Source organism: Coffea arabica, chromosome 4e (assembly GCF_036785885.1).
Source record: "Coffea arabica cultivar ET-39 chromosome 4e, Coffea Arabica ET-39 HiFi, whole genome shotgun sequence".
Classification (NCBI taxonomy): domain Eukaryota; kingdom Viridiplantae; phylum Streptophyta; class Magnoliopsida; order Gentianales; family Rubiaceae; genus Coffea; species Coffea arabica.
In genome coordinates, this window is record NC_092317.1 from 21703937 (window position 1) to 21716168 (window position 12232).

General features: G+C 34.1%; 1 long non-coding RNA gene across 3 annotated transcripts; it reads left to right on the forward strand.

The window, feature by feature from the left end:
* Positions 1–301: 301 nt before the first annotated feature.
* On the forward strand, positions 302–5978 carry LOC140006093 (uncharacterized). Of its 3 annotated transcripts, none has more exons than XR_011813697.1 (3): positions 302–1384; positions 3583–3600; positions 5807–5978. It is a non-coding gene; the product is annotated as an uncharacterized lncRNA (long non-coding RNA). The 3 variants fall into 3 exon arrangements; XR_011813695.1 differs by having other exon boundaries at positions 408–1384; positions 2259–3600; XR_011813696.1 differs by having other exon boundaries at positions 408–1384; positions 2266–3600.
* Positions 5979–12232: the final 6254 nt, after the last annotated feature.

Genomic DNA, 12232 nt, shown 5'->3' on the forward strand with positions numbered 1-12232 from the left:
AATTTTTATTTTTAGCCTTATTTTATTATTATTTATTTTTCTTATTTTTATTGTAATTGATTAAATGATAGTAAGGGTTTTTAATTTTTTTTTACAAATTGGGTTCGTTGTTTTCATTTTTATTGCTAAGATATTTTGTATTAAATTTCAGAAAAAGAAATTTTCCACAAAAAGTTGTTTTAATCATTTTGGATTCAATTGGAAAAAAAATATATAATTGATATTTAAAAATTTTCAATTTGTTTTTAACTGTTTTTGTTTATTTAAATTGAATTTTGAAAAAAAAAAAAATAAAAAAAAATGATAAAAAATAATAAGAAAATGTTTGAATAGGTGAAAACTTGCATGTGGGACAAGTATCCCTTTATGCCTTTGACAACACAACACCTAAGGGGTTAGGTTTCCAAACACTTGGAGGCCTAAGATTTGAAGGAAAAGAAAAAACAAAAGAAAAAGAAAGGAAAGGGCGGCTAGAGGTTGAGAGAGCTGAGAGTGGGAGTTAGGGGTGAGAGATAGAGAGAACCGAGAGAGAGCTCTCGACTGAGGAGAAAAAGAGGGAAAAACAGGGGAATCTTTGGGAGCCGAAGGAAAAAAAAACAGAGGTAGAGAGGATAGAAGAGTGGCGGCTAAGGGGATTAGCTACGGGAAAGCTGAAGAAGGGGCAAGAAAATGGCTGAGGGAATCTGGGGAAAGAACCAGGAGAGCTAGGCAAAGGGGGAAAGGGTTTTGGCTCATCAAAGCAAGAAGAGAGGATCTGAGAGAGCTTATTAGGACAAGAGGAAAAGAAGGCTGGCGGGTGGGGTTAGAAGAAGAGAGTGAGAGAAAGAAAGCTAGGGAGAGGCGTCGAAGGAAGAAAAAGGCTGTGCTGGCTGACGGGAAACTAAGAAAAAAAGAGAAAGGAGACGGGCAGAGAAAAAGGAACCAAGCGAGAGAGGGAGAGTGAGAGGAGTCTCGGGCTGGCAGGGAAGAAACAAGAACTGGAAAAGGAGAAGAAACTGAAAGGAAAGAAAAAGCTTGAAGAGGTCCAGGGGCTGGAAAAACAAAGAAGAAAGAAAGGGTTTCGGAGAGTGAGAGATAGTAGGAGGAAACCGAGAACTGGGGGTTTCGTCCGAGAGCTTGGGGAGGCTGCGCAAAAGAGAGATCGAGGGAACTGGAAAAGCTTGGGGAGGCTGCGGAAAAGGAGATTGAGAGGGAGAAACTTCAGGGAAGCGAGGGACACCGGAGAGGGAAAAAGCTGAGGAAAAAGAAAGAGAACCGAGGAGATTGGGAGAGGGGTGGCGGCTGAGCAAGGAGGAGCTTCAAGTTACGGGCCAGAGGTTTTCTCACCATCTTCATGATTCTCCTAGGATTATCGCACGTCCCAAAACATTTACTGGAATAGAAGGTAATCCATCTTTGTCTTTGGTTCTGGGTAGAACTTTCATGTTAGCTTCAAGATCTGGTGAAGTTTGTGTGAGGAGCTGCGGTTTTCTAGTTCGTTTATTCATGGTTGCGATTTGTTGTTGCTGATTTCTGATGAATATGATGTTATGCCCTTGTTCTTGGATCCTTTATCATGGTTTGGTCTATCAGGACACCTAGAAAGAGACCTGCACATGAGGATTTTTTGCTGCAACAAGCGCTAACTTTTTGGCTTGTTGCAGCAGTGTCGCCAAATGCGTTGCTCGATTGCATAAGGCTTTGGTTTGTTTGATCTTCTGTTTTGCTGGCTGTTTGAGTATGTATAACTTGCAGCATGTGTGGAAAACTAGCGTGGGAAACTCGACAGGGTTTAGCCCTCATAGTTATGCATAGCGGCTGCCCTTTATTGTTTCCATATTTCTTCTCCCAGTTTTTCATTTGCTCAAGTAGCAGCTTTCTTGTCTCTCTGGGAAGCTTTATAGATATTGCTCAAGAATTTTTGTTTTGGAGTCTCTGGTTTGGTTTATAATGGAGCAAGACTTTAATTGCTGTTTTCCTTTTCATGATGCAAAGCATGTGCGAGTGTTAGTTAATTAAGTGAGCTTCTGTAGATAAACCCAGAATGGGCAAAAATCTTTGCATGAGCTAAAAATTTGCAAACTTTCCTTATGCTGGTTTTTGTTCTCTTGTATGTAATGAGGTAAGGGTATGAGCTTAATAAGAACTTGGGTTTGGTTCTGGTTTGAGTTTGGTGTTAAATTGTTGCCGTGCATGTAATTGCTGAAATCTCAAAGTGCGGTAGAAAGTTTGCAGAAATTTTCAGATTTCGCATGCCTTTTTTCCTATGAAAGTTTCAGTTTTTAGGGTCACAAAGTGGAGAGAATGCTTGGTGAATTTGTTACTTTGGCCCAAGTTGTTGTTGGTTGAGTCGTTAGCAATGTTTAGATGGAAAAGATTGCATTCAAAAACCCAGAAATTGCAGCTCAAGAAACCAGCGAAAGAAAAGGAAGTTCCTGCTAAGAAGATGCGTGAACTGTCAAACCTTTTTGCCGCTGGTTTGCTGAGCTTGTTCCACAGCTTTATCATGTTTGTTCTTTGATGATTCTCTTGCCATTGTTTCCTTTTTTTTTTCCTGTCTTGTGTATCTTGGGCGTTAGTTTTTGAAATAAAAAGCATCAGCTGCATAATTTGGCTTGGATTTCATTTCCTTTCGGTTTGTACTTGGGTAGAACCAATCTAGGAGAGTTGTAGAAGAATTGTTGCGAAAGATTTGCCTGCTTGAATGTCGAATTTCTGTGGTTTTGATGTTTGGTTGAGAAGCTGGCCGTGTTTGGATGAAAAATTACATCTGATGAACACCACAAGTGTAGCTAATCGTAGCTGGAAAATTGCAGAATTTTGTTATTTGATGCTTGCATGATCTTTTGTATGAATTTCTGGTACTTAAACATGAGGATTTTAGGTTGAAAAGTGAGAGGGATATGCGGCAAATCTTGTTGTTTTGATTCAAGCTGGGTTTGATTGAAGTGGTAGTCGTGTGTTTGAGAGTGTAATCTGATAGCTGCAGTGGTGAACTAGGAATTGCAGAAGGAAGCTTCGTAGCATGCATGGAAGTATTTTCAAAATTTTCACTTTAACACCTTAGCTTCTATCTAATGCTACTATGGCCCAACTAATTGGATAACTTAATCAATTTTGTCCCTTAACATGCCATTTTTCTTTAACACGTCTTAACGTAATTTTTAGATAGATTTTAATGAGTTTTAGGATGAATTTGAAAGTTTAATGACTTTTTCTAAACTTATAGTTTTGATTTGAATTTTAGTGGAATTTTGGGAAATTTTGTCGTTTAATTATGAAAAATGAGCTATTATTCGTTTTTTGTGAATTTTAGTTTTGTTTTGGTAGGTTTCATCTTAAGCCATTAATTTTAATTTATTTCAATTTAGACCCTTAATATTTATAATAATAATAAAGTGATCCCTCGAACTTCTTTAATTCTTTCAAATGGGTCCTTATTTGTTTAATTGGTCGAATATGAGTTGTCTATTTTATTTGAATGCTTTAATTAGTTTAATTTTGTGTTTATTTCCATTTTTTGTGATTATTTGTTAATTAAAGTGATGCCTTGACCTTTTCTTTATTTTTTGGAGGGTAAATAAAAAAATTTCATTTCATTAGGGCACCAAATCAAGGAAGGTACACTCTACCCCTTTATTTGATTTTACTTGACCCTATGTGCTCCTATGTGAATTTATTTGTAAAATTGCATGCTTTTTTGAATATTTTTATTTTATTTATTTATTTAGTCACTTTATTTGTTTTGATTTAGTTTATTTATTTTAATTTAGTTTTGATTATTTGAAAGGCATTTAAAAGCCAAAATTGTAATAGTTAGGTATTTCTTTTATTTATTTATTTTATTTCCTTTCTTAGATTGTAGTTAGAGCCACCCCAAATGTAATAGTTAGGGCTTTATTCGCTTTATTCGCTTTATTCGCTTTATGTGTTTTGCATGCTTATGTGCTACGTGTTACTCGCTTTCTTAGGGCCTTGTATTTAGATATCATGATTATGTGTTATGTGTTTATGTGATATTATGTGTTTACATGCTTTTATTATGTTTTGCATGATTAGTTAGTTATAATTAATGTGTGACGTCTCCACACTAGTCCAACGTTAGTTGTGGCTTCTTTTTCCGATTTTTTACTAGTCCAACGCTAGTGAGAACTCGTAGACATGAGCTAGTCCAACGCTAGACCCTTAGGAACCATTCACATGCTAGATCATGTTTGTGTGACTACACTACATTTTCATGCATATTTTTCACTTTCTAGGATTTTTTTATCATTTTTTCATGACATCCCCCCTTATACGTATATCCCGTACCCCATGTTCCCCCTTATATATATATCCTTTATCGCATATTTCCCCTTATATTTTTATTCCCTATCCCTATGTGTGAGACATGACATTAGACTTGCATTTCATATAAGAAAATCAGAACTAGGTTAGTACATTTGCTTGATTAGATTAGGAAATGCCCCTCAAGTATGGGATATGGACGAGTTTGGCTTCCTAGCCTTAGCACGCTCGTATTCCCTCTACAAAAGGGAAAATTGAAGTCATGAATCATAGCCCCGCACCCGTTATGATGCATTCCTTTAGGTCATGTATATTTGTATATTATTATTTTCTTTTTCTTTTTTTCGAGTCGCATATTTTTGCATATTCGTGACCTTTTCAAATAATTACTTTTGGGCATCGTAATTAATACGATTTGCACCAAATAAAATTCGAAGAAACATGTTGACTTCGATACATTAGGTCTAGGGTTTGCACTCATATAGTACATCCAAATGTGATAAATTCTTAGGCTAAAATAAGAAAATCGTTGACTAAATCACGCAATTAGCTTTGACCAGGTTGAAAGGGTGCCTTGGATTTTATTTTTACATTCCTTTTCTTCAAATGTGTCTCCCGAACACTTTTCTCTGATTTTTGCAAACTTGAAGTCGTTTAAAAAGGGTTTTTCTAATTTTTTATTCAAAATCCATTTTAGGTAACTTGGTACACCTTAACTCGATACCAAGTGGCGGCTCCGATTTTTTTTATTCAAAAACCCTTTTTAAACTATAATTTGGGATAAAATCGTTGCACCTATTAAACCCCATTTAGGCCCCATTTTGTTTATTCATTTACTAAAAATAAAAAACACATCATTTTCAATAAAAAAATTAAACCAAAATCCATTTTTCTAAACTCTTTATTTTTCATTTTTAAAAGTGGGGCGCGACATAAGTGATGAGCGGCAGCATGTATCACACTCAATCCGAATGAAAGCTGCCTCTCATATCGTGTCAGTACCTCTATTTTGATTAAGTCGATTGGAGTGTTATTTGATCGATCCTAGTGCTGAGCGATAACATGTACCACACTCAATCCGAGTGGGAGGTGCTTCTCATACCGTCTCAGTACCTCTATCTTGATTAAGTCGATTGGAGTGTTATCTCATCGATTATACTTGTTCTTGTTTGGGTATACTCGAGTATTACCACCACTATTTCAATTTGGTGTTCGGGCGAGGTAGGGAGTGAAATGGTGGATGGGGATTCGTGTCAAATGAATTTTATGGACTTGTTACTTGCGTGGTTGGTGGAGTGTCAACAAAAGAAAATGATATCCAAGATTGTGAAATGGCAAGCTTGTGGATTAGCTCATGAGAGCTCCTGTATCCTCTTAATGAACATGTTTTAGTCCTTTTGTGGCTTTACGTGAAACTATTATTGTTATTCTGTACATGTGCTACTTGAGTTGAATTATGGTGTTTGTTTTACTTTCTTGCTTACTTTTTTGGCCTCACTGAGCCTCCGCTCATCCCTTTAAGTTTGTCATTCCTTGACAGGAATTTGAAGTGAAGAATTGGAGGCGCTAGACTAGCCAGATTTTGTTTAGAGTTAGTGTAATTCCCTAAGTGACTTTTAGACATTTGGAAGTGTAGATTTCATTTGTATTTGAGATATTATAGTTGTAATAGTTAACACTATTGCCTAAGGATTGTAGTTGTTGTTATTCAAGTACTTTCTTAGTTTTAAAAAATTGTTTGGCTTGAAAATCTTGATTGAGTTCGAGCAAGTGAGTGAGTCGGCTAACCCTTAGGGTACGCCATTGGGGAAGGTGGGGCTGTCACAGAATATGATTTTAAAATCTCAATTAAATAAATATATATTAGAGAAGACACAAATCAAAGAAGAAAATGAGAGGCTAAAGCTAACTATTGATAAGTTAAAACAGTCTCACGAAGAAGTCGAAATTTCAAACGAGGAATTAAAGAAAGAAAATGAGAAATTAAGAGAAAAAATGAAGGTTTATGAATCTTTAAATGTTGAGCATGTAAATATTAAGAAAAGAATGAATGATTTAAACTTATGTTTAATCGAATTATCTTGTAAGATAGAAAAGATTTAAAGTATAAGTACAAAAAAAGAAAAACTTATTGTAAAAGTAAAATGAATCCAAAAAGTCTAATGGTGATAAGATGAATTTTGTTAAGGCTAAAATGATATGTCCTTAAAAATATCTTGTAATTATTGTGAAAAAATTGAATATTTATTTGTTCAATACTATGCTAAAAAAACCATGAATAGAAACAAATATGTATGGGTTAAAAGGAAAAATATATCAATAATAAGAAAGTTTCCATAAGAGTTCAAATAAGGAATAATATTAAAACTACAACACACTCTAATGACTACAATAAAAGAATATCATCAGACCATTTTAGAGGGAATAAAAGTATTTTATGTGATAGTACTATATATAATGGTTATGAAAAAGTTTTCAATGTTTTTGAACACATCAAGAATGCAAGATTTCTAAGGATTATCAATATGGATTCTATTTTGTAGACATAACTACATGCACTTATAATACATGTATGATTGTACATGATCTTATATGATTCATTCATGTATGATTAGTTAAATAAAGGAGTGAATACAAAAATGAATTTTGGATAAATTGGTGCACTTACTTGGAATTGATTAAATAATTATTGGTTCAATTATCTTATGAGTTGAAAATTTTAATTCAATCTAATGTATATGGATGAGATTTGAAAGTCAAAATGTTATTAGAAAATTTGAATGAGTTTGAACTATTATTCCTTGATTGTCGTGATATTCTAATGTCATGGAATTGAGTTTGATGAAAAAAAGAAAAAAAATAAAAGAGCATGAAAAACTTTGCCTTCAAAGTTGCAAAGAAGTTGAAGGAAGAGAACAAAAAGTGTTCCAAAACTTCACAAGTCTCTTGAAATGAAAAATGGTCAAAAGTGAAGAAGATGAGCAAATGAAAGCAAGAGCTAAGCACTTCATGATACCAGATGGTGAGACTTGATGGTTTGGAAAGTTGAATGGATTGGAATTCTTATATACCAAATTCAAATTCATATCACCTGTCGCGCCCCATTTTTTTGAAATAAAATAAATTACGGGTTTATAAAAATGGATTGTTGATTAATTTTTGGATGAAAATGGATTTTGATTTTAGAAAAGAAAATAGGCCTAAATGGGACTTTAAAAATGCGACGATTTCAGCCCAAAATAATAGTTCAAAAAAAGGGTTTTTAATAAAAAATAGGAGTTGCCACTTGGTATTGAGTTAAGGTGTACCAAGTCACCTAAAATGAATTTTTAAAGAAAAAGTAGAGAAAACCCTTTTTAAACGACTCCAAATCTGCGAAAATCAAGAGAAAGGGGGTCGGGAGTCACATTAGAAGAAAGAGAAGCCAAGTTGCAGACACCAAAATTTCATTTATTTAATTCAATTTCAGCTTTATTTTTTTTATTATTTATTCTTGTGTTTATTTTATTTTATTTTAATTGATTAAATGATAGTTAGTGTTTATTTTTGCTTATTTTTATAAATTAGGTTCATCATTTTTATTTTTAAGATATTTTTGCATTAAATTTCTAAAAAGGAAAATTTTCACAAAAATTCAAAAAATTTGTTTTTAATCCTCTTAGATTCAATTTCTTTAAAATAAATGAAAATTTTGCAATGCATTTGCATTTAGGAATTAATATTTTTGTTTACCTAAATTGACTTTGAAAAACAAAAATATAATAAATAAATAAAAATAAGAAGATAGGTGGAGGGCTTGCATGGTAGACAAGTGTATTAAGGGAACATTAGACAAGTGTCTTGGGTTTTAACACAACACATGTAAAGGGAGGGAGGTAGGTGGCAAGACAAGTGTTGAGTCTAGGAAAATTTGAAGAAAAAACAAACAAAAGGAAATGGAAAAGGAGAGAGCTGGCAGTAGAGGAAAAAGGGAAACAAAAAGCAAAGGAAAAGGAAGAGGCTACGGGAATCTGGAGGAGAAAACCAAGCAAAAAAAGAGAGGAAAAAGATTGAGGAGGAAATGAGAGGAAGAGAGGCTACGGGCTGAGAAGAGAAAAAGAGGAAAACCAAGGGGAAGGCTTGGGGGCTGAACAAGAAAGAAAAAAGAGAGTGGCGGCTGGGGTTGCAAGAAAGCTACGGGTTGGAAAAGGAGGAGGAACAAGAGTGAGGGAAGAGGGGAAGAGAAGGAGGGAACTGAGAGAGAAAGAGAGAAAGGGGCAGCGGGTAAAGAAAAAGCAAGAAATAGAAAGAAAGGAAAAGAAAAAGAAACATAAACGAGGGTTTTCTGGGATAGGGAAGGAGGATTGAAACAGGAGAAAGAATAGAAAGGGAGAAAGGGGGGAAGGAAGAAAGAAAGAAAGCAAGAAAGGAGAAAGGGAGAGACTTTGGGGAAGATCAGAGAGGGGAAACAGCCAAGAAAAAAAGAAGGAAGACAAACAAAAAATCAAAGAAAGAGAAAAGTTTGTCTGCTGGAAAACTTGGTTCCAGGCTGAACGAACAGCCCACCTCATTGCAAATTTCAGATCAATTGTTGAGTTTTTGGGAGGATTTCGTTGTTTCTGCACTTTCCCTAGACATATTAGAACAACTTTCTTATAGAAAGTTTTCAGGAAAAACATCCATAACCTTCCCAAATCAAGACCCAAAGTATCGCGTTCATCGTTGCTGAAGTATTTTGCGACGGAGCTCTCAACCTCATTTCTAGAATTAGCGTGCATTTTCTGGGCAACATTTCATGTTCAACTGGCCGCGAAATCATTCTCAGGTAACTATGGTTTCTCTCCTTGCGAGTTTAACACAATTTTTATGAAGATTTAGGTCCATTTTGTGTGATTTTTCTGGAGATTTGCTATTGCGAATGATTGGTAATCTTGACTGTCTCTGTGTTGCGTTATGATTATGATGGGTTTGGTACTGGCTATTTTATTCATCTGATGTGTATTTGGAACTACGAGTTCTATTTAGAAGCCATAGACAAAGAATGTTTTCTCCTCTACGTAATTTTTGCAGATGAATGAATTAAAATTTGTTCTTGTGGTTTCCTTTGTGTGTGGACTGGGTAGGATAATCTTTGGGAGGTGCATAGTATATAGTTGGGTTTTGATGATAAGACGCGTAAAGTATTGTTTTGGGTTCAAAAGATTGTTGTTTGTTTGAATTTTGTCACCTGCGTCTGATCTGAAAGTCATAGTCGCGAAGTTGCAGATGATTGAGGAAGAAAGCTTCTTTGTAGGCTGCATGAAATATTTCCAAAAATTACACTTTAACCCCTCAGGTTTTCCCTTATGCTACTATGGCCCAGAAAATTGGAAAATTTAATCAATTTTGTCCCTTTAAAATATTATTTTTCTTTGGTATGTCTTAATGTGATTTTTGGACAGATTATTGGTGAATTTTAGGATGAAATTTGAAGGTTTAATGATTTTCGATAGATTTATAGTTTTGATTTAATAGTTAAAAGTTTGGGTAATATTTTTGGGGTTTGGTGAGAGGATTTTGATTTATTTTTGTGAATTTTATTGTTAGGTGTGGTAAGCTTTGTTTTGAGACCTTAATTTTATTTCATTTTAATTTAGACCCTTAATATTAGTAAAAATAATGATTTAACCCCTCAAACTTCTTTAATTCTTTCAATTGGATCCTTGTTTGTTTTAATTTGACAAATATGGGTTGTTTATTTTTATTTGAATGCTTTGATTGATTCCATTTCGTGTTTATTTCCATTTCTTGTGATTATTTGTTAACTAAAGTGATGCTTTGACCCTTTTCTTTATTTTGGAGGGTAGATAAGAGAAATTTCACTTCATTAGGTCACTAATTCAAGGGAGGTATACTCTACTCGTTATTTTGATTTTACCTGATCCTATGTGCCTCTATGTGACTTTATGTGCGTAATTACATGCCTTTTGAATATTTTTATTTCATTTATTTATTTGGTCACTTTAATTGCTTTGATTTTGTATATTTATTTTAACTTAATTTTTGGTTATTTGAGAGGCATTAAATGTCAAATTGTAATAGTTAGGTTATTATTTTATTTTATTTCATTCTTTCCCCTTTTAGATTGTAATTAGGGCCTCCCAAGTGTAATAGTTAGGTCTTTATTTGCTTTGTGTGTTTTGCATGCTTGTGTGTTTACATGTTACTCGCTTTCTTAGGACCTTGCATCTAGATATCATACTTATGTGCTATGTGTTTTACGTGATATTATATGTTTATTTGCTTTATTATGTTTTATATGATTTATTTGATTATAATAAATGTATGATGTCACCACAGTAGTCCAACGCTAGTTGTGGCCTTTCTCCTTGAGTTCTCGCTAGTTCAACGCTAGTGAGAACTTATAGACGTGGGCTAGTCCAATGCTAGACCCTTAGAGGCCGTTCACGCTTTAGATCATGTTTGTGTGACACAATCACTATAGTTTCATGCATATTTTCTACTTTTTAAGGGTTTTTTATTATGACATTTCCCCTATATGTATATCCCTTGTCCCATATTCCTCCTATATGTATATTCCTTAACCCTATGTGTGAGACATAACATTAGACTTGCATCTCATTTAAAAAAATTAGAACTAGGTAAGATCATTTGTTTAATTAGATAGGAAAATACCCCTCGAATATGGGATATGGGCGAGTATGACTTTCTAGCCTTAGCACGCTCGTATTTGCTCTATTAAAGGGAAAATTAAAGTAACGAATTTTAGCCCCCCACACCGTCATGATGCATTCTTTTAGGTCATGTATATTTGTATAATTATTATTTTCTTTTCTTTTTTTCGAGTCTCATATTTTTGCATATTTGTGACCTCTTTAAAGAGTCAACTTGGGCATCACAATTAATGTGATTTGCACCAATTAATCTTTGAAGGGATATTCCGACCCCCCCTCCCCGATATCCTCTTAGGTTTAGGTTTTGCATCCATATAGTGACGTCTAAATGTGATAAATTCTTAGGTTAAAATAAGAAATTTTTTGACTAAATCACGCAACTAACCTTGACTAGGTTGAAAGGGTGCCTTGGCTTGTATTCTTGCCTTCCCTTTCTTCAAATGTGACTCCCGAACAATTTTATCTGATTTTCAAAAATTTGGAGTCTTTTAAAAAGGATTTTTTCTACTTTTTCTCCAAAAATTCATTTTAGGTGACTTGGTACACCTTAACTCAATACCAAGTAGCAACTTCTATTTTTCATTAAAAACCCTTTTTAAACTATTATCTTTGGGTCAAAATCGTCGCACTGTTTAGTCCCATTTAGGCCCATTTTCTTTATTTATTTTTTTAAAAATCAGAAAGCTCATTCTTCAATAAAAAATTAATCAAAAATTCATTTTTATAAATACGTTATTTTTCTTTTAAAAATGGTGCGCGACAGCTTGGCAACTCCACTAGGGATTTAGAGAGTCCGAGCATTTGATTTAGTCAATCCTTTTCTTTTTCTAACCTTTTTATGTATCACATTTGGAGGTTTTAGGTTGCATTTCTTCTTTTTAGGGTTTCTTGCATTTCACACGTATAAATCGTCTCGATATTCGTGTATGATATAATGTGTTTATTTTCAGGCACGGACAAGAGAGTCGGCTCAAGCCATTTTCAGTCTAAGCTCCCGTAGTCTTCTTTCCTCAGAAAGCAACCTTGCGAACCTACAACAGATGGGAAGACAAATAAGTCATACTTTACAAAAATTACTCAAGGTTGGAAGATTAGAGAAACTGAGCCTGGTTACAATATTGCACAAATTAGATATATTGAATTGCTGAGTAGTTTTTGTGCATGAAGGAGCTAGATGCTCAAGCCTTTGATAAAAAAAAGAGAAAAGAACATTCTTTTGATAGACTAATAATTTGTAGCAAGAAAACTGCTGAAGAAAATTAAAGCCTCATTTATATGACTGAAAGAATAACATTATTGGTGAAATTAATAGT